The 23,560-nt window shown below is 44.2% G+C and overlaps 1 protein-coding gene across 2 annotated transcripts in view; it reads left to right on the forward strand.

The window, feature by feature from the left end:
• The window catches only part of NTN1 (netrin 1), a 186,754-nt gene that overhangs the window by 33,445 nt on the left and 129,749 nt on the right, over positions 1–23,560 (forward strand). The gene's annotated exons all lie outside the window — the stretch shown is intronic.

Here is a 23,560-nt window from a genome sequence, read left to right on the forward strand (position 1 = left end):
CCCCTAATGGCTTCATCTGGCTCTGGAATATGCTACCACCACCCGCCAGGAGCTCTCAGCTCTCTGAAAGATCATTTCCATAGGTGGCTTCTTATAGAACAGGCAGGTTACTCAGCTCCATGCCTGCCTCTATTTCTCCTCATTCTTCTGCCAAGATTATTAAATGCATGGAAGAAAGAGGGGATACTAAAGAGAGGCATGTGTTTCACAGGATACCAGAACAATGAGAGAGGCTGAAAATTAACGAGCTAAGTATCTAATTTAAGGAGTTAGAAAAAATTAATGGAATAATCCAGAAAAAAGTGGTGGTGGGGGGGAGTAAAAATAAGAGCAAAAGTCAATGAACTAGGAAATAAATATTCAACAGAGAGGATTAACTAAAGCCAAAAGCTGGTTGTTTGGAAAGACTAATAAACATATCTGGAAAGGCTGGTCAGGAAGAGAGAAGAAAAAGCACAAATAAACAGCATTAGGAATGAAAAAGAGACATAACTTGAGATCTGGCAGAGACTAAAAAAATAGATAATATGACGAACAACTTTATGGTAATAAATTTTAAAAGTGTAACTTCTAGCATCTTGATCAAACTCTTGAAGTATTTCTTATAGAGCTGTCCGTAGACAATCTACACCAAAATCTTCTGTGGAACCAAATGAAAAACAGATAAATTAGACTTCATCAAAATTTAAAATTTGTGCTTCAAAGGACACTATCAAGGAAATGAAAAAACAATCCACAGAATGAGGAAAAACATTTATATATCATATATCCGATAAGGGTCCAGAATATATAAAAACATATAAAGAAATCTTACAACTCAACAACAAAAAGACAACCCAATATAAGAATAGGCAAAGGACTTGAGTAGACATTTCTCCAAAGAAGACATACAAATGGCCAATAAGCACACACGGAAAAATGTCAATATCATTAGTCATCAGAGAAATGTAAAGTAATATCATAATGAGATACCACTTTATGCCCACTAGGACAACTATAATCACAATATAGATAATAACGAGTGTCGAAAAGAATGTGGAGAAATTGGAACCTTCATGAGTACATTGCTGGTGAGAATGTAAAGTGGTGTAGTGCTTTAGGAAATAGTTCCTCACAAAGTTTAAATATAGAGTTTCAATATGACCCAGCAAAACTGCTGGTATATACTCAAGAGAAAAGAAAATGAAAATAAAAACTCAAGGTTTTTATCCACATAAAAACCTATACACAAATGTCCATGTCAGTATTATTCTTAATAGCCAAGAAGTAGAAACAACCCAAATAGCTATCAACTAATGAACAGATAAATGAAGTTTGGTACATCCACAGAGTGGAATATTATTCAGCCTTATAAAGGAATGGAGTACTGATACATGCTTTTAAACATGGGTATGTCTTGAAAAATTTATAATTGAAAGCCAGTCACAGAAGACTGCATACTGTATGGTTCTACTCATATGAAATGTCCAGAATAGGCAAATCCATATAAGAAACTGATTAGTGGTTGCCAGGGACTGAAGAGAGGGGTGAATGGGGAGTGCCTATTTAATGGGTGTAGAGTTTCTTTTTGAGATGGTGAAAATGTTCTGGAATTAGGCATTGTTGATGGACAAATGGGTAAACATACTAAAAACCATGGAATTGTACACTTTTGTCGACATAAACGTCCAAACCTGTAGAGAACTTTTATGAGTTTATTTGAGCCAAACTGACGACAATTTGCTGGGAAACAAAATTTCGACAGATTGAGAAAATACTTTGGAGAATGGCAGTTTTGCAGCTTATTTTATACATTAGTGTCAAAAGAGGAGATGTAAGGAAGGTTCCATGAAATCCATTGGTGGTAGATTAAGGGGGTGGAAGAAAGCAAAGCGGGGACATCTCTGGGACTGGATAAAAAGTAAGATGGAGAGACACACTTCATTTACATTGGTGGGTACAGGATAGTTAATAATCAACACTTACAGCACATAGAAATGGTATTCGAGGAACAAGATAACAACGAGGGGTTCTGTGGTCTTGTGCTCTGGTGGGGTGGTTGTGCCCTGAGGGGTCTGGACAAGGAGATTACTCTGACATTCCAAGAGTATGTTATCTTAGAAGCAAAAAGACCATAGACAGGCTCACTTAAGGTAAAGATTGACCTTTGTCAAGGAAACTACAGTCCTAGGACGTGACTACCGCCATGACCCATTTTTAGTTAGGAATTTTTATGTTCAGACCATCTTATGTGGTTAATTTCAGTCTCTGAGTTTGTAAGGCCCACCATGCAGGCCTCCCCTGAGCTTGTCAGGTTTAGTATGCAGCCCCTTTTTCATCCACAATTTTAAAGGGTAAATTATGTGATATGTGAATTATAACTTTAAAACAACATGGAGAGTGGAAGATGCTCATGTAAATGTAAAAAGAATAATGGAAATAGAAAAGCACTATTTGGAAAAAAAAATTCTCAATACTAGTTGTTTAGAGGATTGCAATGTCTGCTAAAGTTAGTGGGTAAAAGTGTGATGAGAAATAGAAAATTTACGAAGTGTCTGAGTATCTCCCCACAATTTCAAAAGGAAAGCTAACAACTTTACAGTGAAGAAACCAGGCAGATATCATCTTAACCAAGTGATTAGAACTAATATAACCAGTAATGGGATACACTGGCATCAGGTGCCACCTCATAGGGTGCACTGAGGAGGATTCAACACTGCTTCTGTGGGATCCCACTAAAAACATATAACCTGAATTTAATCATGAAAAAACTGCAAGAGACATTCTGCAGAATAACTGGTCACTATCAAGGTCATTAAAGACGAAGAAAGACGGAGGGACTGTCACAGACTAGAGGAGACGAAGGAGACGTGAAACCTAAATGCAATGTTCGATTCTGGATCGGAGCCATCCCGGACCAGAAAAAGACATTAGTGGGACAGTTGGCAAAATCTCAGTAAGGTTTGTAGCTTTCAGTTTCCTCATTTTGATAACTCTGGGATTGGTATGTAAGATAAAAACATTTGGGGAAGCTGGGTGAAGGGTATGCAGGAATTATTTGCACCATTTTAAAACTTTTTTCTAAATCTAGAATTATTTCAAATTGAAAAATTAAAAAGAAATTACTATGCTAGAGTGTTAGAATTCCCAGTTTGAAAACCACTGATGTTGTAGAAAGATCTCTGGTTTTGGAATCAGACAAGCCTTAGCTGGACACCTAGCTCTATCACCTACAGCTAGACCTTGAGCCTCTCAGCCTGTTTGTCATCTGTGGAATGGGATTTTAATCATGTCTACATCCTAGGGTTGTTGGAGGCTTAAATGAAATGGTGTATGTAAAATGCTGAGTGCAGTGTCTGCATATATCAGGTGCTCAGGAAATGCCAGCCCTCCCCAGCAGTTCATGTGCTCAGAGTTTTTCTTTTGCCTTGGAGAGAGAGAATCAGTCCTCTGGGCTGGGCTGTTTTGGGCTGGCCAGGAGCCATGTAAGCCCCCTGGCCTGGCAGCTGAGAAAAGGTGCATCGTGGGAGAGGGAGATTTGACTGAGGTTGAGATGGGGAATGCAGCCTGGCTTGGGAGCTTTCTCACAGGCTCTCCTTGGCAGGCTGCTTAAAGTTACACCAACTTCAAACAAAAAGAGTTTTCAGACACAAAGAAAGTCTCAACCTGGCCAGTGCCAGGTCTGGCTTGGCATTTGAATTCAGAAATCCAAGTCCTTGGTGCTCACCGACAGGCCAGAGCATCCTGGATGTTCTCCTGCCCCCACTCCAGGAATGCCAGGAACCTACCGTAGAGCTCTCCTCTGGGCCTGCTCTAATTGTTGACCCTGGGTCCAAATTAATTAGAGTTAAATAAGAGCCAATTTCCCCCACGGCGTTTTTTCTGCTGACAGCTGAGACTGGGCGACAGGCCTAAAGGTGGTGGTGCTTCCACATGCCTTCACTTCTAACTCCTCCCCGCTTTGTAGCGTGTGGGCCTAGGGGTTGGTTCTTAATTGATTATTTAATTAATTTGTTTTTCCAGTGTTATTGAGCAGTAATTGATATACGTTACTATATAAGTTTAAGGTGTACAGCATGATGGTTTGATTTATATATAGTATTGTGAAATGAGTGTCGCAATAGGTTTAGTTAGCATCCATCATCTCATATAGATACAATAAACAGAAAAGAAAAAAAATTCTCCTTACGATGAGAATTCTTAGAATATGCTCTCTTAACAACTATATACCATACAGCAGTGTTTAGTCGTCATGTTTTATTTCTCTTATAACTGGAAGTTTGTACTTTTTGCCAAAAAAAAAAAAGCAGATAGTGTTGGCTTCCCATTGGGCCAGGTACTTTAGGTAGTTTTTCAGTTGTGTTTTTACATAGGCCCCTCCATGTTCTGTCACTTGGGTCCCCTGTATGACAAAAGGGACACAAGAATGTGAGCCAGAGTTAAAGGCACAGCCCTAGAACCTTGGAATGACTGAGGGCATTTAAAACGTGCCATCCCCATGACTCAGCAATTCCACCTCTCAGTGCTAACCCTAAAGAAACACACACGTGCACAAAAAGGCATGTGCGAGTGTGTTTGTCCAGAGTTATAGAGATCTAGATGGATCTGTTTCCATTACTTTTACTGTTTATGGTTTCTATAGATTTATTACACACACACACACACACGCACACACACACACACACACACACACCCCAGAGAGAGTACAGCCTAAATATCTACCAATAAGGAAATGGCTAAATAGGGTATACACACCCTAGAATTTAATGCTACAGGTAAAATCATAATTCTATATGTGTACCCATGGACAAGACTCCGTGATATACAGAGTATGCTACCACTTATATATCAAAACAAAATTGTGCCTCGTTCATCACAGGCACACAATGCTGTCCTGACTAGAGAGCCTTCATCCTCCTCATCTCTGTCCCTGTCACAGCTCTGATACATTGTAGGCCCTCACTAACTGCTTTAGCAATTGCATTGGTTTCAGGAAATTTGTCACTTAACTGAGTTTGCCATTATTATGTGGATTATTATTTCAGTTCATTAAATTAATGAAGACCCAGGCCCAGGATTGATTCTTTCTCAGTGCTGAACTGGACCATGTAATTGGCAAACTACAGCCTGTGGGCCAATTTCTGACTGTTGCCTGTGTTGTAAATAAATTCCTATTGGAACACAGCCATGCCCATTTGTTTATGGACTGTCTGTGACTGCTTTCCCTATAACAGCAGAGTTGAGTAGTTGCAACAGAGACCCTGTAGCCTGCAAAGCCTAAAATAGTTATTATCTGGCCTTTTACTGAAAGAATTTGTTGAACCTCGTCCTAAACACTTCTCCCAGACCAGCCCCCTTTCTTCCAGTACCTGGAGGATAGTGAAAGGAAGTGGCCCTTCCTGCTGCTGCTGTATGCCTCAGTGGGGTTTGGAAGAGCTGTCTGTGAAAGACTGGACCAAAGGTTACTTTATTATAAATTAATCATTAAGAAACTAGCGGCATCCTCTTGCCTGTCTAGCACATGAAGTCCTACAGCACCGCCCTATTGAATGGAGGCCCTCTGTGGGCAATAGCTGTAGAACTTCTGAAATGCTTTGTTTCCTAAGTCCACCGACGTCCCTCCCCAGCAAGATGCATCTCCCTAGGACCGGCCTCTAGATATTATGTTTGTGTCCTCAGGGCCTAGCAGAATGCTGGCACATAGCAGGTGCTTAATAAATATACTGTGGATAAATACATCAGTGAAAAGTATTTCAAAAAAATAAAGTTCTCTTCAGTCTCTTGCTCCTGGAACAGCCTATTCAGAAAGTATCTACCAGACATTAAGGAAGTCCATTCAGCTAGATGAAATAACCAGCTGTACGAATGTCAGGCAAATGGCTTGGGTTTAGTACTTCGTGGGTGAAAAGGGAGCATTTTGCTTTCCTTCACTGGCGCTTATGAAGGTGGAATGTGAGCTAGGTGCAGCGTGGAGCAGGCCAATCTTGCCTTGCATGCCGTGGCCCCAGGGACACACGTGCCCATCATGTTTGTCATGGCTGCTGAGATGCTTTTGCTAGGTGGACACCCTTTAGCAGGGATCCCCGGTAAGATGCCCAACATCCAGTTTTGAGGCCATATGTAGGAGATGCGAGGCTCCCATGAGAGGGGAGAATCTGGTCTGATGGGGACTCGGGCAGACAGGAACTTGGTTCTCTCTCTCAGAGAACCTAGCAACTGTGTTAGCCTTTCCAGAAGCTTTTTTTTTTTTTTGTCTTGATTCACAAGCTAATTTCAGCAGCAGGGCGATTATCTAGAACAATGTGCCACGCAGAGTGACGTCCCTGACAAGCTGAAATGTTAACTGCAGGAGGAATCACTTACTCAGTCCTGTCTAAAGCATGGAAGCAGAAGAGACCTGCTCAGGTTTGTCCCACCTGCTTCATGGGGAAATGGCTTCTGCTTTCTCTTTACACAGGGATGGAAGGCAAAGCAAGGGGTGGGGAAGGCGAGGGAGGGATTAACCCCACTGTTTGTTCTATAAAGGGGATATTCATCTTGCCTTGTGGAGGGGGTCTTTCATTGGAATGAAAAGTTCGTCCATACAGTATTTATCAAAAGGTGCCTCATGAGGCAGAAAGAAAGTGGGGGAGAGCGAAATTCTTCAGAATAAGAGTCAGAGAATGAGAATACACACTAAATATCTGAAATGAGAGGGCAAATGGAGTTTGGCGAGTGAGGATGGAGATTATGCCAAGTGGGGGTTTCAGGGGCCGCATTTCAGCCAGAGGATCTCGCCTGGCCCACAGTCCGTTCTTCAGGAACAGCCTCCAGCCGGGCAGCACAACAAGGGCTTTGGGATGCTAATGGCCCTTTAGGAATGCTAAATGGAGCATTTCTTTTACAACAAAGCCTCAAAATGAGGGGAGAAAGAAATTTTAGTTTTGAAGTTTCCTTAGGGGAGGACCAAACAATGGTGGTTTAAATGGACAGTGTAAAAGTTTTATCTGTTATGAAAAAGACGAATAAAGTGCACATGTCCTCTTGGCAGCATCTCGGTCGGGTTAAATGGGTACCAAGAGTGCAAGTAGAGTCTGGACTGGAGTTTGCTGGGTTTCAGCCCTCCCTGGGCAAAGAGCAACAGGTGGAGCTGAGGACCACTAAGTGGATATCTGCCTCATCTGAGACACTTCTGCCTGCCTTGCTGCATTCATTTAAGCACTCACTCCTTCATTCACTCAATCCACTCGTTCACTTATTTATTTTCTCATTCATTCACTCATTCATTGATTCATTCAGTTATCCACTCATTCTACCAACGGTCAGATGCTGAATACCCACTGTGTCTAGGCAGAGATTTGAATGCTGCAGATACTACCGTGGCCATGCAGTGTCTCAGCTCTCATGAAGCTGTGGAGGAGACAGGCGTTAGAGGAGTAACGAATGGGGAGAGAAGAGCAGAACTTGTTTAGAGGGCAGTGTTAGACCAGGCATCAGGGGAGGCCTCTCTGAGGAGTAGCATTTGGGCTGAGAGCAGAATGAGGAGAAGGAGCCAGCCATGCAGATGTTGAAGGTAAGGCCATTCCACGTTGAGAACAAATACAGAGGTCCTGACGTGGGGAAGGAGCTCGCCATGTTTGAGGAACAGAGAAAAGAAAAGGCTGGTGGGAAGGAAGGTGGGAGGTGGGGGAGGCGGTAAGGGGAAGAGGAAGGCAGGAGGGCTGCCCTCAGCATGGGCTTTGTGGGCTCTGTAAAAGATTAAATTTCATTCTGAGGACCATGGAAAGCTCTTGGAGGATTTCAGGTAGGTTGATGATTTGTCTGGCTACTGGTGAACAATACAGGGATGGGGCTTGGGCTGGACATCTGAGAGACCGGCCACTTAGGGCATCTGGCCTGATGGCTCCAAACCACAGCTTGCTTAGCCTGAGGTGGAGAGTGTGGGGTGGTGAGTGACGGCCTAGGGCAGTTTGGGGCAGAGGAAGAGCACTCTTTGGTGTAGGACACCGTCCATTAGCTCAGGTCACTGGGAATGTGACCCTGCTTGGCCACAGTGCCCAGGTCCTGGAGTGTGACACTCAAAACAGGTGAGCTCTTAACCCAGCTTGCCCAGGCTCTGCTCAGAGTCCAGAAGAAGGATTTCCACTCCATGAGATAAGGACAAGGCAGCAGCAGCGGGAGGCCCCGAGCCTCCGATCCCCCAGGGCAAACTTGGTAGGAGCAGTTATCAAGCGCTGCTGAAAGTGAAGGCAAGATGATCACACCTGCCTAGGCCAGTCTGCAGCCCTGTCCCATTTCTCTGGGTATATTCACACCTCAGCAATTGTTTCTATCACACATCCCTCTGCCCTATAGTATACCCCCACTGGCCAGTAGGGAGGAGCTAGGAGCACTTCATGGAGAGTTGGAATGTAACTTGGACACATTCTCTTCATTGTCGGGGCAGGAGACACCAGGGAGAAATAAAACGATCAGCAATATGAGATGTGGGAGTACTATCCTCTTGGCCCAGGCCGTGGTTAATGAGTAAGCCGGTTGGAGTGCCCCTGAGATACTCTGAGGCCAGTGAGGACACTTTGACCCTTTGGGCCATGGGTGACATCAGGAAAATGTGCTCCATGCTGGTGAGCAGTGTGTGGCTGCCAGCAGTGGGAAAGTTTTTGCTGCAAACCAGGAGAGGGGGCAATCATGCCTGGAGTTGTGGCCAAGGAAATGGGAAAGAAGTGAACCGTCCTCTGAAGGAAAAACTGATAAGAGTTGGGACTGGTTCCTGTGTCAAGGATGAAGAGAAGCTGGAGAAGCAATCAAGAGAACACACTGTGCATGTGTGCTTGCTGCATGCCCTATCCACTCAGTGGTGGAGCAGATATCATAGGCTTGTGTGATATTATAGGCTTTGCCGTCTTGCCCCACCTGCTTTTCGAGTGCTTTTTATCAAGGTTCTTTCTTCATACAAAATCTTACTTGGAAGCTCAGTTGGGAAAACAGGGAAAAGTTGAGCTGCTCTAGCTGAAGGAGGAGTTGGTGAAGCGGGCTGGTTGGAGTGCATCATCCTCATCCCACCCCAGTCCCTGTAATCCCCGGCAAAGAACCCCTAGGGCTCTGGGGGACAAGCTTTGTAAAGAGAAGCCTGGAACCAAGTTATACAACCTTTCATTCTTGACCTCACCGAGTTTACTATGTGAACAACAAGCAGTCAGGTATGTTGGCTGAAATAATTTCATCGCTTAATCCTCAATTTGACATATGACTGGTTGATTGCACAGTCCTGGTGACCCTTGAGTCTGTTTCCTAGCGATGGCCCAGGGTTATCTTTGTCTTGTTTGCTTTTGCTCTTCCTGCTGATCTGCTTTTCAGGGGCAGTAGTCTGACCTGTCCGCCTCTTTCTTGGTGACCCCTTCTCACTCTGCTTAATGTACCTCGTTTTCATCTCCCTGTTTTCATTGATTCCTCAGGTATTTTCCATTTCATAATACTTTGGCTGCTCTTTCTTGTTTTTATAATTCATCTTCTGATTGTAGTTTATCTTCATAAAGCCATCAGGTGGTATTGTTGACCCACAGTGCTCGGGCTCATTGGCCGGCCAAGATCAGGTTTGAGAGTTCCCATGTAAGAAAATCTTCTAGAAAATTGCACATGGCTCCTTTAAGTGTAACAACATTTATATCATCTTAATCATTCTGAATAGCAGTCTTCCTGAAATGCATTTTATACTTATCCACCTTCTTAAACAATAGCTTCTTCTTAATGACTCAGGTTACCTGTGGAAAGTTTATCATTTACTGTATTATGGTGAAATTTGTGTGAAGAAGATGCAATGTCCTGGCTGTGAATGGCTCCTGATAGCCAACCAAGTCTTAAGAACTAGAATTGTATATTAAAAGTCTCACTTTTCCTGTCCATAAAATGGAGATAATTATACCTATTTCATGGGATTTTGGTGAGGATTAAGGATGACAAAGGATACTTGACCTATGGTAGGCACTCAAAAAAAAAAATAGCTTAAAGAATAGGGTGAAAATACATGCTAAGGAGGCTAGATGTTTTCCATTTTAAGTTCTTTTACTAGTTGATCTGATTTTATTTTTCGATCCCCAGGTATGAGGAACCTCCTTACACCCTCACCCCAATGTTTGTCTTTTAGGATTTGAGGGTAAATGAATATGAGAGAGGCTCGTGGTATAGTACAAGGGTCCCTAACCCCTGGGCAACTGACCAAAACCAGTCTGTAGCCTGTTAGGAACTGGGCTGTACAGCAGGAAGTGTGTGATGGGCAAGTGAGCAAAGCTTCATCTGTATTGATAGCCACTCTCCAGCGTTAGCATCACCGCCTCAGCTCAACCTCAGATCATCAGGTATTAGATTCTCATAGGAGCACCAGTCCCTGGGGCTAAAAAGGTTGGGGACCGATGGTGTAGTGGTTTAAGAGCCCACATTCTGGAGTCAGACTGCCTGGGTTTTAATCCTGGCTCTGCCACTTACTGGCCATGTGACTTTGAGCAAGTTCCTTAATTTCTCTTCATCTCAGTTTACTCATCTGAAAAATGGGGATAATAATAATACCTTGCCGGGCTATTATGAGCATTAAATAAGTTAATACACGTAAAGCTCTTAGCAAAATGCCTGGCCCATAGTAAGTCCTCTACATTATCATTCATTGTGATGCCTACCTACTATATGCGCTGGGCTTGGGTATAATATGAAGATGTCTAAGGTTCTTTTCCTGAACACAAATAACCCTGGGGATAAATAAAGCAGATTCACATTGAGGAACTAATGCAGACATCTTAAAAAGATAAACATAGAATTATCACATGATCCAGCAATTCCACTCCTAGATGTATATCCAAAAGAACTGAAAGCAGGGAATCAAACAGAATCTTATATACCAGTGTTCATAGCATTATTCACAATAGCCAAAAAGGTGGAGACAATTCAGATGTCTGTCAATGGATAAATGCATAAACGCAGTGTGATATATACATACAATGGAATATTATTCAGATGTAAAAAGGAGTGAAGTACTGAATCATGCTACAGTGTGGATGAACCATAAAAAGATGCTAAGTGACGAAGACAGACACCAAAGGTCACACATGACTCCATTAATGTGAAATATCCAGAATGGGCAAATACATAGAGACAGAAAGCAGACTAGTGGTTGCCAGGCTGGAGGTAGGGGAAAATGGAGAGTGACTGCTTAACAGGGATGGGTTACCTTTGGGGGCGATGAAAATGTTTTGGAATCGCCAGAAGTGATGGTTGTACAACACTGTGGATGTACTAAATGCCATTGAAGTACACTTTAAGTGATTAATTTTATGTTATATGAATTTCACCTCAATTAAAAAAAAAGATTCATGCATATGAGAAGACCCCAGAGGGCAAGTCTAAACCACCAGGGTCACGTGCATCTGAGTGAGTGTGTCTGCGAGCACTGAGGGCGAAGGGTGGGGGGATCAGGGTGGCAAGAATGACATCGATCAGAAGAAATGGGACACACTGCACTCAAGGTACATGTGTATAAATGCGTGTGTGCATATTTATATATCACACTAACCATTATGATTAGGGTAGGCTTCCTAGGGATAAAAGTATATTTTACAACATAAGATATGTTAACTGCCAAATGAGTGGTACTAACAGTGGGGTTGGGGACATGTGCAGCAGGCAGCACAGGAAGTCATCGTGCTCTTTGCAGAACACCGAGCTGTTTATCGGTTTTGTCATTAGCTGACCAGCACTCAAGTGGGATAGCAAGGAACTGGCAACAAAGGTTTAGAAGAAATGTGTAACTCAAAAAGCATAAAATTGAGAAAGTTACAACTAGTTACTCTGCTATAATTAGTTTAATTGAGTCACCTTAGGTTGGTTTACTTTGTACTGAGGAAAGACCGCCGCCTTCTGTTGTCGGATAGAATACTTAGGGCCAACCAGGTAGGGGAGGGCTCAGTCTGAGTTATAGGATTGCCTTTCCTGAGAAATAGAGGACTTGAGTGGCCGTGGGAGAGTGGGATGAGGAAAGTGGCAGATTCTAGGCAGGTGAGTTCAGTGAGTGATGATGGCCCTAAGGGAAGGGGTGGAGCGGGCATTTTCAGAGACCTTCTAGTCAATGAGAGAATCCACCTAGAAACTAGGCTTAGAGTGGGAGAGCAGTAGGGGATGGAACAGAAAGGTGGTATGGGCAAGGTGGCCATCAGATTAATGAATGTAGGATTTACATAGGCAAGGGGTTGTCACGCTTTAGCATGCATCAGGGTCATACATACCCAGAGATTCAGTAGGTATTTCTAACAAATTAATTTTTAAATTGGTGCTGCTGGTCTGGGGACCACAGTTAGAGAACCACTAATAGACAGTGGGGAACCAGGACCAGTTTTTAGTAGGGGAAGGCCTGATGGAACTGTGCAAACGGTATGGCTGTGAGAGCAATAACTCGGTGAATTGGGTGGTTTTGTTTCTCAGTCTCATACCTCAGTAGATCTTTAGCCCCAGATGCTCAACCTGCTCACAAAAAAATCTTTGAGGCCATTGTTATATTTTGATGACCACAGACTTTCTCAGTATGAAGTTTCCCCAACTCCAATATAGGGGCCATGGCCTAATAAGATTTTTATGCCCCTTCCTGCATTGGAGAATCAATCTAGAAAAATGTTGTTTCTGTGTCTAAAGTGTTGAGATACTCAGGATGTTTTAATGAGTTATAAAGATATTGAACAGAATATTTGAACTCGGATCCTTTCTGGAAATTTCAGGCTATATGATTAATGAGCCAGAATTTCTCAAGCTTTTTGATGCATTTTTTTTGAGACCCCTATCTAATATCCTGCCGAACTATGCCTTCTCCAGGGGTGCATTTAATACTTGCTTCTTTGCAGCCTGCCGAGTCTTTAGCTAAGGTAAAAAGCCCTCCTACCCTTGGTTTCAAAGGTTTTGAAATGCTAATTCACATCCATGAAATATTCTGACAGCCTGAAATGTTATTCAGGGCAATCAGGTACCTTGATTATTACAGAAGTGTGAAAGGTAAATTGCTGCTACCCAAGAAGTCACCCTGCTTTTCAAGAGAAAGCTCAGAAAAATAGTACATTAAATTATGTTCAGGCATTACATTTCATGTATTATGTGATAAGGATATCTGACACCCAGTGTATCTGTAGGTGTGACAGTGTCAACTCATAGTAGAAATCTAACGGAATTGCCAGCACTGCCTTTATGTTAGAAAAAAACACAGGGCTGAGGCACACCTTTTCAGAATTTGCTACATGCCTATCTAAAATCTGAAAGCACATCTTAAACTTCTACTTTTCCATTTAACACAGAGAAATCTTGCCCCAGAGATGAAACTATCAATAACCCTCCCCCCTTTTTTTAAAGGAAAGACTAATTTTCACTCATTCTGTAGCCTTTAATAGATATCATTAATGACTTTTGAGGCTTTGTTGTATTTTTGACACAGTACACACAAAATGGTGTTTCTTCATGGTTGGAGCTTAAAGGCAGGATTTAGACCATAATCCGAAGGTTCCACACCTCGCTATGAAAGGAGTTAGCACACATGGTTAACAGAGTGAAGATTATCTTTTAGTCAAGACTGATGCATGTCTTGAGGAGAGGGCCATTGTGATAGCCCACTGCTTCTGGGAATGAGAGAAATCTATCTGGATCCCTTCATCCAGGATTTTCCAGTATGATTTACGTACTTTTTCATCATTAGGTTAGCAATACAGCATATCTTAGTTATCAGTCTTTTATTTGGCTATTTCTTGTTCAAGATCTAGTGGGTGGTTGTAGCCTGCTGCTGGCTTAGGAACAGTAGGAAAGAAAGGTTACATATTGTCTTATAGCGATGTAGAAACCAAATCAGTGGGGAGTAAAGTGGTTCATTGAGTAAATAGCACTATTCCTTTGCTGATTACAGTAACTGGTTCAGGCTGTTTGCATATAAATCCGTGCATCCATCCGTTTCCTGCCCAGCTTTCTCCTCTGGCTGTTCCTCCTTTACCTGACCTTTACATTTAGGAGCTCACCCCAGAGTTCTCGCCTCTCTTACCTCCATGCCTGCTCTCTGTAGATGACCTCATCCTTTCTCTTGATGCTTCCTAATGCCTTGCAAAACCTCTTAGTTTTACCTCTCTGGCCCTGGCCTCTCTTCTGAGTTCCAAACCCCACAATTCTCTGTTTCATACCTCCACCGGCATATCTAATAGAGACCTCAAACTGCTCAGGCCAAATACCTAGTTGAATTATCTTCAGTTTCTTTCTCTATCACCGTGTTCCCCTCACCCCAAACAGTTCTTTGCTGAATCTCATCAATACTATCCAAAATATTTCTAATCCATCTATTTCATGTCATTTCTTAAGCTATTGCTAAAGCCTCTTCCTTACCCTCCTGGTTTCATCCATTTCTACATTTGCAGCAAACCGCAAACGCACGCCCTCTGCTTTAAAACCTACGTGGCTCCTATTGCACTCTGCTGATGCCATGCCACCCTGGCTCTCGAAGTGTTTTCCCCACACTGCAGCCACCCTGGCCCCCCTTCTTCAGACTCGCTGAGCTTCAACCTGCTGTTTCTTTCTCTCTTTGCCTGTGCTTTTTTTTTCCCCCCTTATTTCTCAAGTTTCAGCTCAGATGCCTTTCTCAGAGAGTCCTTCCCTGACTAGTAGTGACTCCACACACCTATAGTGTCATGTTGTCTTGTGTTCACTGTCTGAAATTATCTCGTTTACATATTTGTTCACTCATTGAATGCCTGTCTCCTGATCCGAGACTGCAAGTGCCATTAGGGCAGGCACCAAGTTTGCATGAGATCTCTGTGTCCCGGTCCTTGGACCAGTTCTGGGGGCAATGTGTGAATTCGGTAAAAAATCTGCACTGAATGAAAGAAGGAAGGCGTGAATGACCACACTTGAACGCTGTGCTGAGCTCCTATCAAAGTGTGTGTGGACTGCATGCTACTGTAAGGGGAGTATGTGGAAATTTAAACACTTTACCATTTACCTACTAGTTCCCAGAAAGGAAAAAAAAAAGCTTAATTTAAACAAATTATTATAATGAACAGAGTTGACTGTAAATGCACAAAATCCTTAAGAAAATTAAGAAAAAAAATTAAGAAAAATTAAGAAAATTAAGAAAATCACTAACTGTATTAAAGACATCATAGGCTCGCATTGGTTGCATTTAGCATGGGTCAAACAGGAAATTAAATGGCAGCTATTCAGAAGGGCTGATTTGAACCTATGGATAGTGTAAGTAAATAGCATTGAAAATGACACTTGGTGGGGATGTGGACATGGCAGTGACTTTTAAGGTTATTGAATACACTTTCAGTAGAGCATTGAAGAAGGTATATGTGCACTGAGATTTAGAGTAAGCCATAGAAAATAATAAATAGTAGAATCTTAGTTTCTTTGAGCTTCCTGCCATTATAGAATAATGGTTTCATGATAATAAATACATTTCTCAGTGGAATAAGGTATATTTTATTTAACCACACTCTAGATGCTTTCATTCAAATACCCATTGTTCTTTGGCCCACTGCCACCCAAGCTCCCTTCTTCTGTGATTTTTCATTTTTCACAGAATCAAGTTCAAACTCCTTCACATGGAATTCAAGGCCCCTCTCAGTCTGTCCCTGACTCCCATCTTTCTAAATTTTTTAGCCACCTCCCATGTCCCATTAGGTTTGTGCTGCATAGGTACCCTTGGGCCTGGGTCTGGAGTTTTGCCAGGAATCTCTTTCTGTCTAGCCTCTCAACAGGTAAGTTTGGGGTGGGGTCTCCAGGCTGGGGGGATGAATGCCTAGCCCATCACTCCTCAGCCAGGATGCTCCCTGCCCAGGTGCTGGATCTTCCAGTACAAATTCACACATTTGCTTCTGCCTCCATAGAGCTTAGGTTGTATCTCCCAGCACAGTGCCTTAGTGTCTCATTGGAGACATTTAACAAAGGTTTATTGGCTGGATAAATAAATAAATAAATAAATGGCCCAGCTAAAAAGGGATTGATGAGCTTATGAAGTACCTTTTTGTGCGAATAGAGTCAGATTATGTTCCCTAGATAAGCCTTCCCCCCTTTTTATAGGCCTTTTCTCACTTTAGGCCCTTGGGAGGGAACAGTATGTCAACCTCAAGTTTTCAGTGAGGGATCTAAGATGAAGGAGGGGGCGTGGTTGGTTTCCAGATGCCACACCAGCAACACCAATTGCTCCCTAGCTTTCTTCCTGATTGATGCCCTGTGTTCTGGACATGCATGCATGTGGGTATAGAAATAAACTCGTCTGCTTTTCAAAGTAGGACACTGAAATTTCCTGTCCTTGCACATGGCCTCTGGCTTCCCTGCCTGGCTTCTTCCACCGTTGGTGAAGATCCGGTACCAAGAGACCCGGGTGATAAATTTCACAATCCTGTGGGGATTGCGGGCTGCTAAGAGACTTTTCTCAACTGTTAAATTTGAACCTCTTAGACACTTCTCCTCCCAGGAATTTTTCTATTAAAACATTTTAAAGGTCTATTCAAATAGTTTATAGTTATGGGAATTAAAAAAATGAGTGGAAATTAAGTTTTAGGAACCTTTCTTTCTGGTCTTCTTTAAAGATCAGTTTAATTTCCACTTTATTAGCTTGTTATTCCAAAGCAGAAGAGTGAGCATTATTTTCTTTCATAGTCCGTAATTAAAAAGCCCTCAGCAGACTCTGAATATAAACTATTTTGGTTTGAATATGGATTAATCACTTTTACTTTGTTAGAAAAAATAATAATGGAGCCAAGAAGGTCATTTCCTTTTCAAGAAGAGTTTGAGTCTTCTGAGCGACATCCTTCCTTATATGTCCTATGTTCTCCATGTGGGAGGTCTTGCCTTGCCTGCATTTCAGGGACCTAACTTGTTGGGATTTGGGGACAGAAGGGCCGAAAGGCAGCTTGAAGTAAGAATGTGAAGAGTCTGAGTGGAAGTGTTGCATGGGGCTTCCTGTTGCTTCTAAGGAAGAAAGGCTGTTCAGGTAGACCTCCCATGTTAAAATGTTTGAAGGGTTGAGCCTTTATTTGTGGCCTTGATCGATTCCGTCTTTGCCTCCGTTGGTGAGTGTACCAAGACCCTATGTCATGCCACAGGCCAAGCAAACCACCTGTTTCTTATCCTTCCAGCAAGAGATTGGTGGGTAACTCAGACACAAGCAGGCAACCTTTTGGGAGAAAAGAGTGAGCTAGTCTAGCTATGTCCCCAGGCACATGCCTGAGAGCTTTTATGGCCAGAGCAGTTGGGAATCTGCATTTGCCTCTTCTTAGTAGGCTGTGAGTCTAGTAGCCTAAGAGGTGGGACTCCTGTGCTAGAGTGTCTTAGGCTCAAACCTCACTTCTGTCACGTGATAAATAACTCTGTGGCATTGGACAGGTGTCTCAGCCACTCTGTGACTCAGGTTCTTCCTTTGTCTATTGGGGGTGATAATAATGCTCCCTCCTATGATTGCTGTGAGTTAAATGAGTTCAGGTGCTTGGGACAGTATATGGTTCATAGCAGGTGCTCAATAAATATTAGCTCTGAGCCTTCTGAGTAGGTTTTACATAAGCCGCTGGTTAGGATAACTCATAAAATTTCGTCTGCAGTCATTTTCCCCCACCCAGAAAGGAAGTTTTGTCTACACTCGCATCACTATTTAGAGAAGTCATAGAGACACAGGGAGTGGACACAGAGCAATCACGCCTCCTTTAGCCTGACCCCCTGAGAATCTGAAAAAGTGCAGTGTGATGAAAAGATGGAATTAAAGCCTAAATCTCTTACCACCTTGTTCAGTGCTTTTACCACTAATCTAAGTTGCCGCTGGTTTGGAGCTCACAGTTAAGAGACATGTGCTTTGTGTGGCTAGACCCACAACTGGGGCTTCCCAAGACTTATGGGATACTCTGCTTCCAAACATTCCTGCCACGTGTGACCACCATGTTGCTTCCCACTAGAGCCCTTCTCTGGTCCCCAGCTTACCCCGCTCCCCACAGACCTCAGTTCCGCCAGTCTCTCAGAACTTTCCGTATTGAGAGAATAGCCACAAACCACGAAGGCTGTAGGGCTCATGAGCCCTTTTCACCTCTGTCAGCTGCCCGAGGAGTCCGTTCTCTCGGGGGACACAGATCTAATTTTGATGTCACGGATTGACTGAACACGGATGCCCTTGGAAATGGCGATTTCTCTTAGAATTTCAAAAGCATTTAAAGGTCAGTCTCTGGAACTGCCACATTAAGCTCCTGACATGGTCCAAAGCTTGCTCTAAGCCTATTTTGATCACTTTTCTAATATAATAATATCTCTTCACATTCTCAGTAATTAGACTTTGTAATCCCTCTGTTCTATTCTGCTTGACCTTCATCTTAAATTAGATTTTTTATATGAAGTTGGAAAAAAACCCAAACAAACCAAAAATGTGTTTGTAAAGACAAAAATATATTAAAATGTATTATAGTTTCTGCTTCTGGGACTACTGTGCCTCATGGAGGCCAGAGGACTTGGCTTAGCTGACCCTGGGTCTAAGGATGTGCCTACCTGCCTGCCCAGATGGAGGGTGACCCCATACACATGGCCTTCAAACGGCAGCTGGGAATGGAGGCTTGGGGACAATGTGGCAGTCACATGATGGCCGGTTTCACATGAATTGTTTCCCCTACGCTTTGGAAAGGGACTTAAACTGCAAACATATGTCTCCAAAGTCATATCCAGGGTCTTATTTCCCTCCTGAATGGCTAAGACACTCTGAGTTCCAGCCTGAAGTCTGAATGGATGCGGGGGGAGATGGAGAGGTGGCGGTGTGAGAAGTTGCCTTATGTGGCATGGTGGTCCCTGTGTGTCAAGCCTCTAGCAGATGCTGTAGTTTCAGCATCCCTGCAGAGGGTCCAAGAAAACCGGCATAGGCTTTTGGGGGTTCTGAGCAGACAGGCAACCCAGAGAGACGAGAGGGAAGCCAAGACTGGGAAACAGAGCTGTCTGCCCTTCACGGAGTTGAGCTCTGCCAAGATGTCTCTGGGGATGGAACTCCAAGGAAAGCACCTTCCTTTGTGCCCCATCATTTCCTGGGTGTCTACATAAAGTCCCTCACTCTAGCTTTCCAGCTTTACACCAGCCCCCTCCCCGGTGGCCCTGGAGCCTGGGTTATTTGCTGTTTTTTCAAGCTAGCACCACACCCTTGGACTGTCTGCCAAGAAGGACCATTGTTCATGAGAATTCCTCGCTGGCTCCAGCTAACCCTTAGATGCACTATTCTAGGGTTGTGCCCTGAATTATTCTTTGCCTTTTTTAAAAGCCTCCTCCCCCTCCTGACTTAATCTTGCCTTCTCTTAACCCGATCTTCTCATCAAGCTGGCTTTTGTTGTCCAAAAAGCTTTAAGAAGTCGGCAGGGGTGCGGTAGTAAAGCCTTTTAGGGAAATCTAAAGTGGCCACTTGACCTGGTCTCTAGAACAGCTCTACATCCTGGCCTTGGCCTAGGAGACGGGGCAGGGAGGCCCCAAGCTCAGGTAGAGATGTCAGGTAATCTCAGCTGCGGTAGGAGTGGGGGTTGTAGAGCACCATGTAAAGTGTGGGGTGGGAATAAGAGGGTGGCTAAGGAATGAAAACGGTATCTCCCCCCACCAGAATTGAGCTGATTAACCTGTAGAAATGGAGGCCCTGCCAAGCCCAACTTCCTTGTTTCCAGAAACCTTGGCACAGAGGCCCCGTTTCTGGCAGAGGCCTGTCCTCATCAGGGGAACCAGCAAAGCAGCTGCTGTGATTTTCTTTTTCCTCTCATTTCTGGCAATCCCAAATGGGACTGTTTACTTTTTCTTCCCCTTTCCTTCCCCACCCTCTTGTAGCAGGGAGTTGGTTCTGGTTAATGTTGAAGATCATAACATGATTACCCCAAAGTCTCATGAAATTAAATCACTTTTCTTCAAAGGGAAAGGGGTGGGGGGACCGTCTGGCTGGTAGGCCAGCGCGGGACGAGCGGATATTGAAAGCAGGCTGGCAGCCGCGCTTCAGTGTGCCCGGTGGAGGCCCGGCAAGGAGGAGGCAGCATGCAGGGGCCCAGCTCTGCAAACGGTGGCAGTGGCAGTGGTGGTGGCTCAGAGGAGTCGGGTCCCCCAGCTGGGTCCCAGACACCTGCCTCCTGAATGTAGAGAATGGTGGTGGGAGCCAGTGAAGGCATATGCAGGGTGGTTCAGAGAGCAGAACTTGAAAGTGAGTCATCTGGGAAGAAATTGAACTCTTAAAGCAAGTCCCCATGAGACGTCTCCATCACCTCCTGCCCTGGGAGTTCATCAGGGCAGGGTACAATTTTAGGGCAGCTTTCCCACTAGAGTAGCCCGGGATGAAATCTCAGTTTTCTCAAGGAAGATGATAACATCAGTGGTAGGCTGGGGGCTTGTGCACGTGTTGTGTATCTTTGCATCCGGTTTTCACAGACTTATTAAATTTTAAGGGTCAAGAGGACTCTAGAGATTCTCCAGCATCTGACCTCCCACTCAATGCAGGAATCCCCTTTACATTTAACCTTGACAAAGAACGCTCAGCTTCTGCTTTGTCTCCTCTAGTGGTGAGTGTCCACTCTCTCATAGGTCAGTTTCTTGGAGAGAGATGCTGGGAGTTACACCTGTTCATCCCAGTCGTGCCTTCTGGGAACACAGAAAACAGTGGTCCAGCTTGCTCAGTGCCTGGCCCATAATAGATGCTTGGAAAGTGCTGGCTGTGAGCATGGCTGTTGCTGTCTCTTTGGCAGGGCAGCCTATTGGGGTCATCAGTTCTTGGTGCAGCGAGTTCAGTACCCCTTCTCTGGATGTTTTCCTGAGCTGGTTCCCCATCATTTTTTAATAGTCTTTCAGGGGAGACAGGAAAGAGGGGAGCCATTTGGAAACAGGACCTGGAAAACGCATGGTTTTTCTTGCCAGCATCCTAGCACCCTGAGCTCTTTGGGGACAGAAACCAGCCTCAGAGCCCCAGGAATTGGTGAATATGTTGAGTGAAGACTTCAGGGGATTGGTCCGCTGGCACCGAGAGCCAGAGGGCACTACTTAGGCGATGAAGGGAGCCTCGAGAGAAGGCAGTGGTGCCAGCCACTCGTGGCATTGAAATCAAACTAGCGCAGGAAGGAAACAGGTTGGTGATGGTGGCAGCGTGTAAGTTCGGCAGTTGCATTTTTCAGAAGGATTAGGGATGGGACTCGGCCAGCTAGTACTGGTTGGAGCCCCGTGCTGTGACTCATTCTCATTAAGGGTCACTGAGTGTCTCTCTGTGCGTGGCCTTGGGCTGAACTCCTCACCTGGCCAGCCTTCTCGAAAATGTGTGTCATTTCTTACAAGGCAGAGCCATGGAGCGGGTGAATGGGTGTGCGGATCAGTGGAAATTCAGTTGTTGGAAAAACAACTCCAAGTTCATGACTCGTTGGCTTCAGAGGTGTGACTGTAAAGGATGGAGCTGACTTTTTTGTTTTTCACCAAACAGACCTCAGTTGACAGGTCCAGATGAGCGTCCTGTCCACTTTAGTAGCCACCATGGGAGGAGAGACATTTCTTCCACTGGCCTGTAGAGCCGTTTTACCAGCCCCACAGGGGAAAGCCAGTGTTGTTACTTTATAGTCACGGTTAATTTTTATCCAACAGCATCACCCAAGCTTGATCCTGGAGCCTGGATTCAACATATTTGACACCCAAAGGTTGGGACAGGATGTGAAAGTGCTATCTGGATCCTGGGGTCTAGGAGCTGCCACTACCTGGGGTATTCAGAAACCCCTGAGGGCAGCTCCCTGAGACAAGTCCCAGAAATGTTGTCAGAGACGGTGGCATTGTTAGAATAAGTGAGCAGTCTTCACCCTGCCTACTTCAACAGCTGGGGGTCTTACTCAAAGGAATATGTGGATGTAGAATATTCTGGATTGTTAAAAAGTCGATCTCACCATGTTGCGGTCAGGACTAGTTGGTTTGTGTACCGAGTCCTTTTGAGAGGCAGTGTAGTATAGTAGTTAAGGGCATGGACCCTGGAGCCACACTACCTGAGTTCAAACTCTAGCCTTATCACTTAATGATGATATGACCTTGGGCAAGTTGCCTACTCTCTCTGTCCTTCAGCTTTTCCACAGATAAAACAGGGCTCTTTCTTTGAGTCCTGTCTGGTTAGTGTTAGGGTGAATTGCCCCTGGTAGGTGACAGGAATGAAAGATGAGGGCTTTTCATAGTCTAGTTCATCCTCATTGCTTCCCTTGGCTGCCTTGGGAGGAGGCCTTGGGAACCTCAGGGACTTCAGCCCTGTAGCCTCAGGCTAAAGCTATGTGTGGCCCTGCTGCAGCCTGTAACCACCTGGAGGTGTGGCCCTCAGCCAGTCCCAGTACTGTAGGCAGGAGGCAGGACAGAAGTTGAAGGAAAACACCCTTCCCTAGGGGAAGAAAACACTTCATAACTAAGTGGTCAGTGGTTGGTAGACTCTTTTGGTTGACAAAATCCTGCATGAAACCAGAGTAGATAAAGCAGAAGAAAGCATGGTGGCTTGGCTTAAAGTTAGAGAGGCCCCATGGGTAGGGCCACCCCTCAACTCCAGAGGAGCCTTTGAGGTGATGCCATCAAATCTTGGGCCCCTTGAAGTATTTTAGAAATTGCTGGTCAAAGAGATGAAGCAATTGCTTCACTCAGTTGGTATCACTAATGGAAGCTGATTGGAGAGCTCACTCCATGGAAGATACACAACCCCAGTGTGTCCTTTAATGCTGTGACAACCACCACCTCCACTAACAAAAGAGGGCCCCCGTGTCAAAGTGGAGTGGACTCAGCCCCAGGCGAGTCGCCTGAAGATTCCCCTGTACACCCCATCCCCACACAATCACCGCAGCTGGGAATTATTTCAAGATATAGTGATGGGAATGCTCGGACATGTCCCCTTTTCCTGTTACTTCACAGTTTCTCACCCTTCAGCAGGGCCAACTAATAAGAGGCCCAGATGAATACACAGAACCACACATTTTGTGTTATCATTGGTGATTTAAGTATTTTGACCACCAGTTATTTTCACTCCTCTGTGACTTTATCAACCACCTGCCACCACCCAGGGTGGGGTGTCCCTAAGCTGGGACTCCGGCATCCTGGCTTCACTCTGTTGGCGGTGCTCTGTTGCTAGGGGGCTCCCCTGCACTATTCTAGGAAATCCAGTATAGAACATCATCATGTTCCTGAGCGATGGTGATTTAGAGTGCCTTGACTCTGAGTTTTGTGTCAAGAATGTAAGTCTGAGCTTTTGCTCACATTGCATAGAAGTCGGAGGGGAGGAAATGCATTTTTGAAGTTGAAAGCCACACTGCTGCCTTTCCCTGTCGTTCCTGGGGGTATATCCTGCCCTATTCTGCAGCAAGTATTGGTCAGACAGTTGGGTGAACATAGCCATGTTATCGTTTTCTTTCCTGTTCAGGGCATCTTGGAATTAACAAAGGAAAAGACAGAGGAAAGAACTGATAACAACAGGAGATAAAATGTCTCCAAAATGTGGGCAATGGAAATGGAAAGATTTATTAAAAAAAAAAAGAAAAAGAAAAAGAAAAAGAAAAAAGAAATGGAAGACATGATGTGGTTTTTGGCCAGGAAAAGGGACAAAGTTTGGGGCTAC

This window comes from Pteropus medius, unplaced genomic scaffold (genome assembly GCF_902729225.1).
Source record: "Pteropus medius unplaced genomic scaffold, Ma_sr-lr_union100, whole genome shotgun sequence".
Lineage (NCBI taxonomy): Eukaryota > Metazoa > Chordata > Mammalia > Chiroptera > Pteropodidae > Pteropus > Pteropus medius.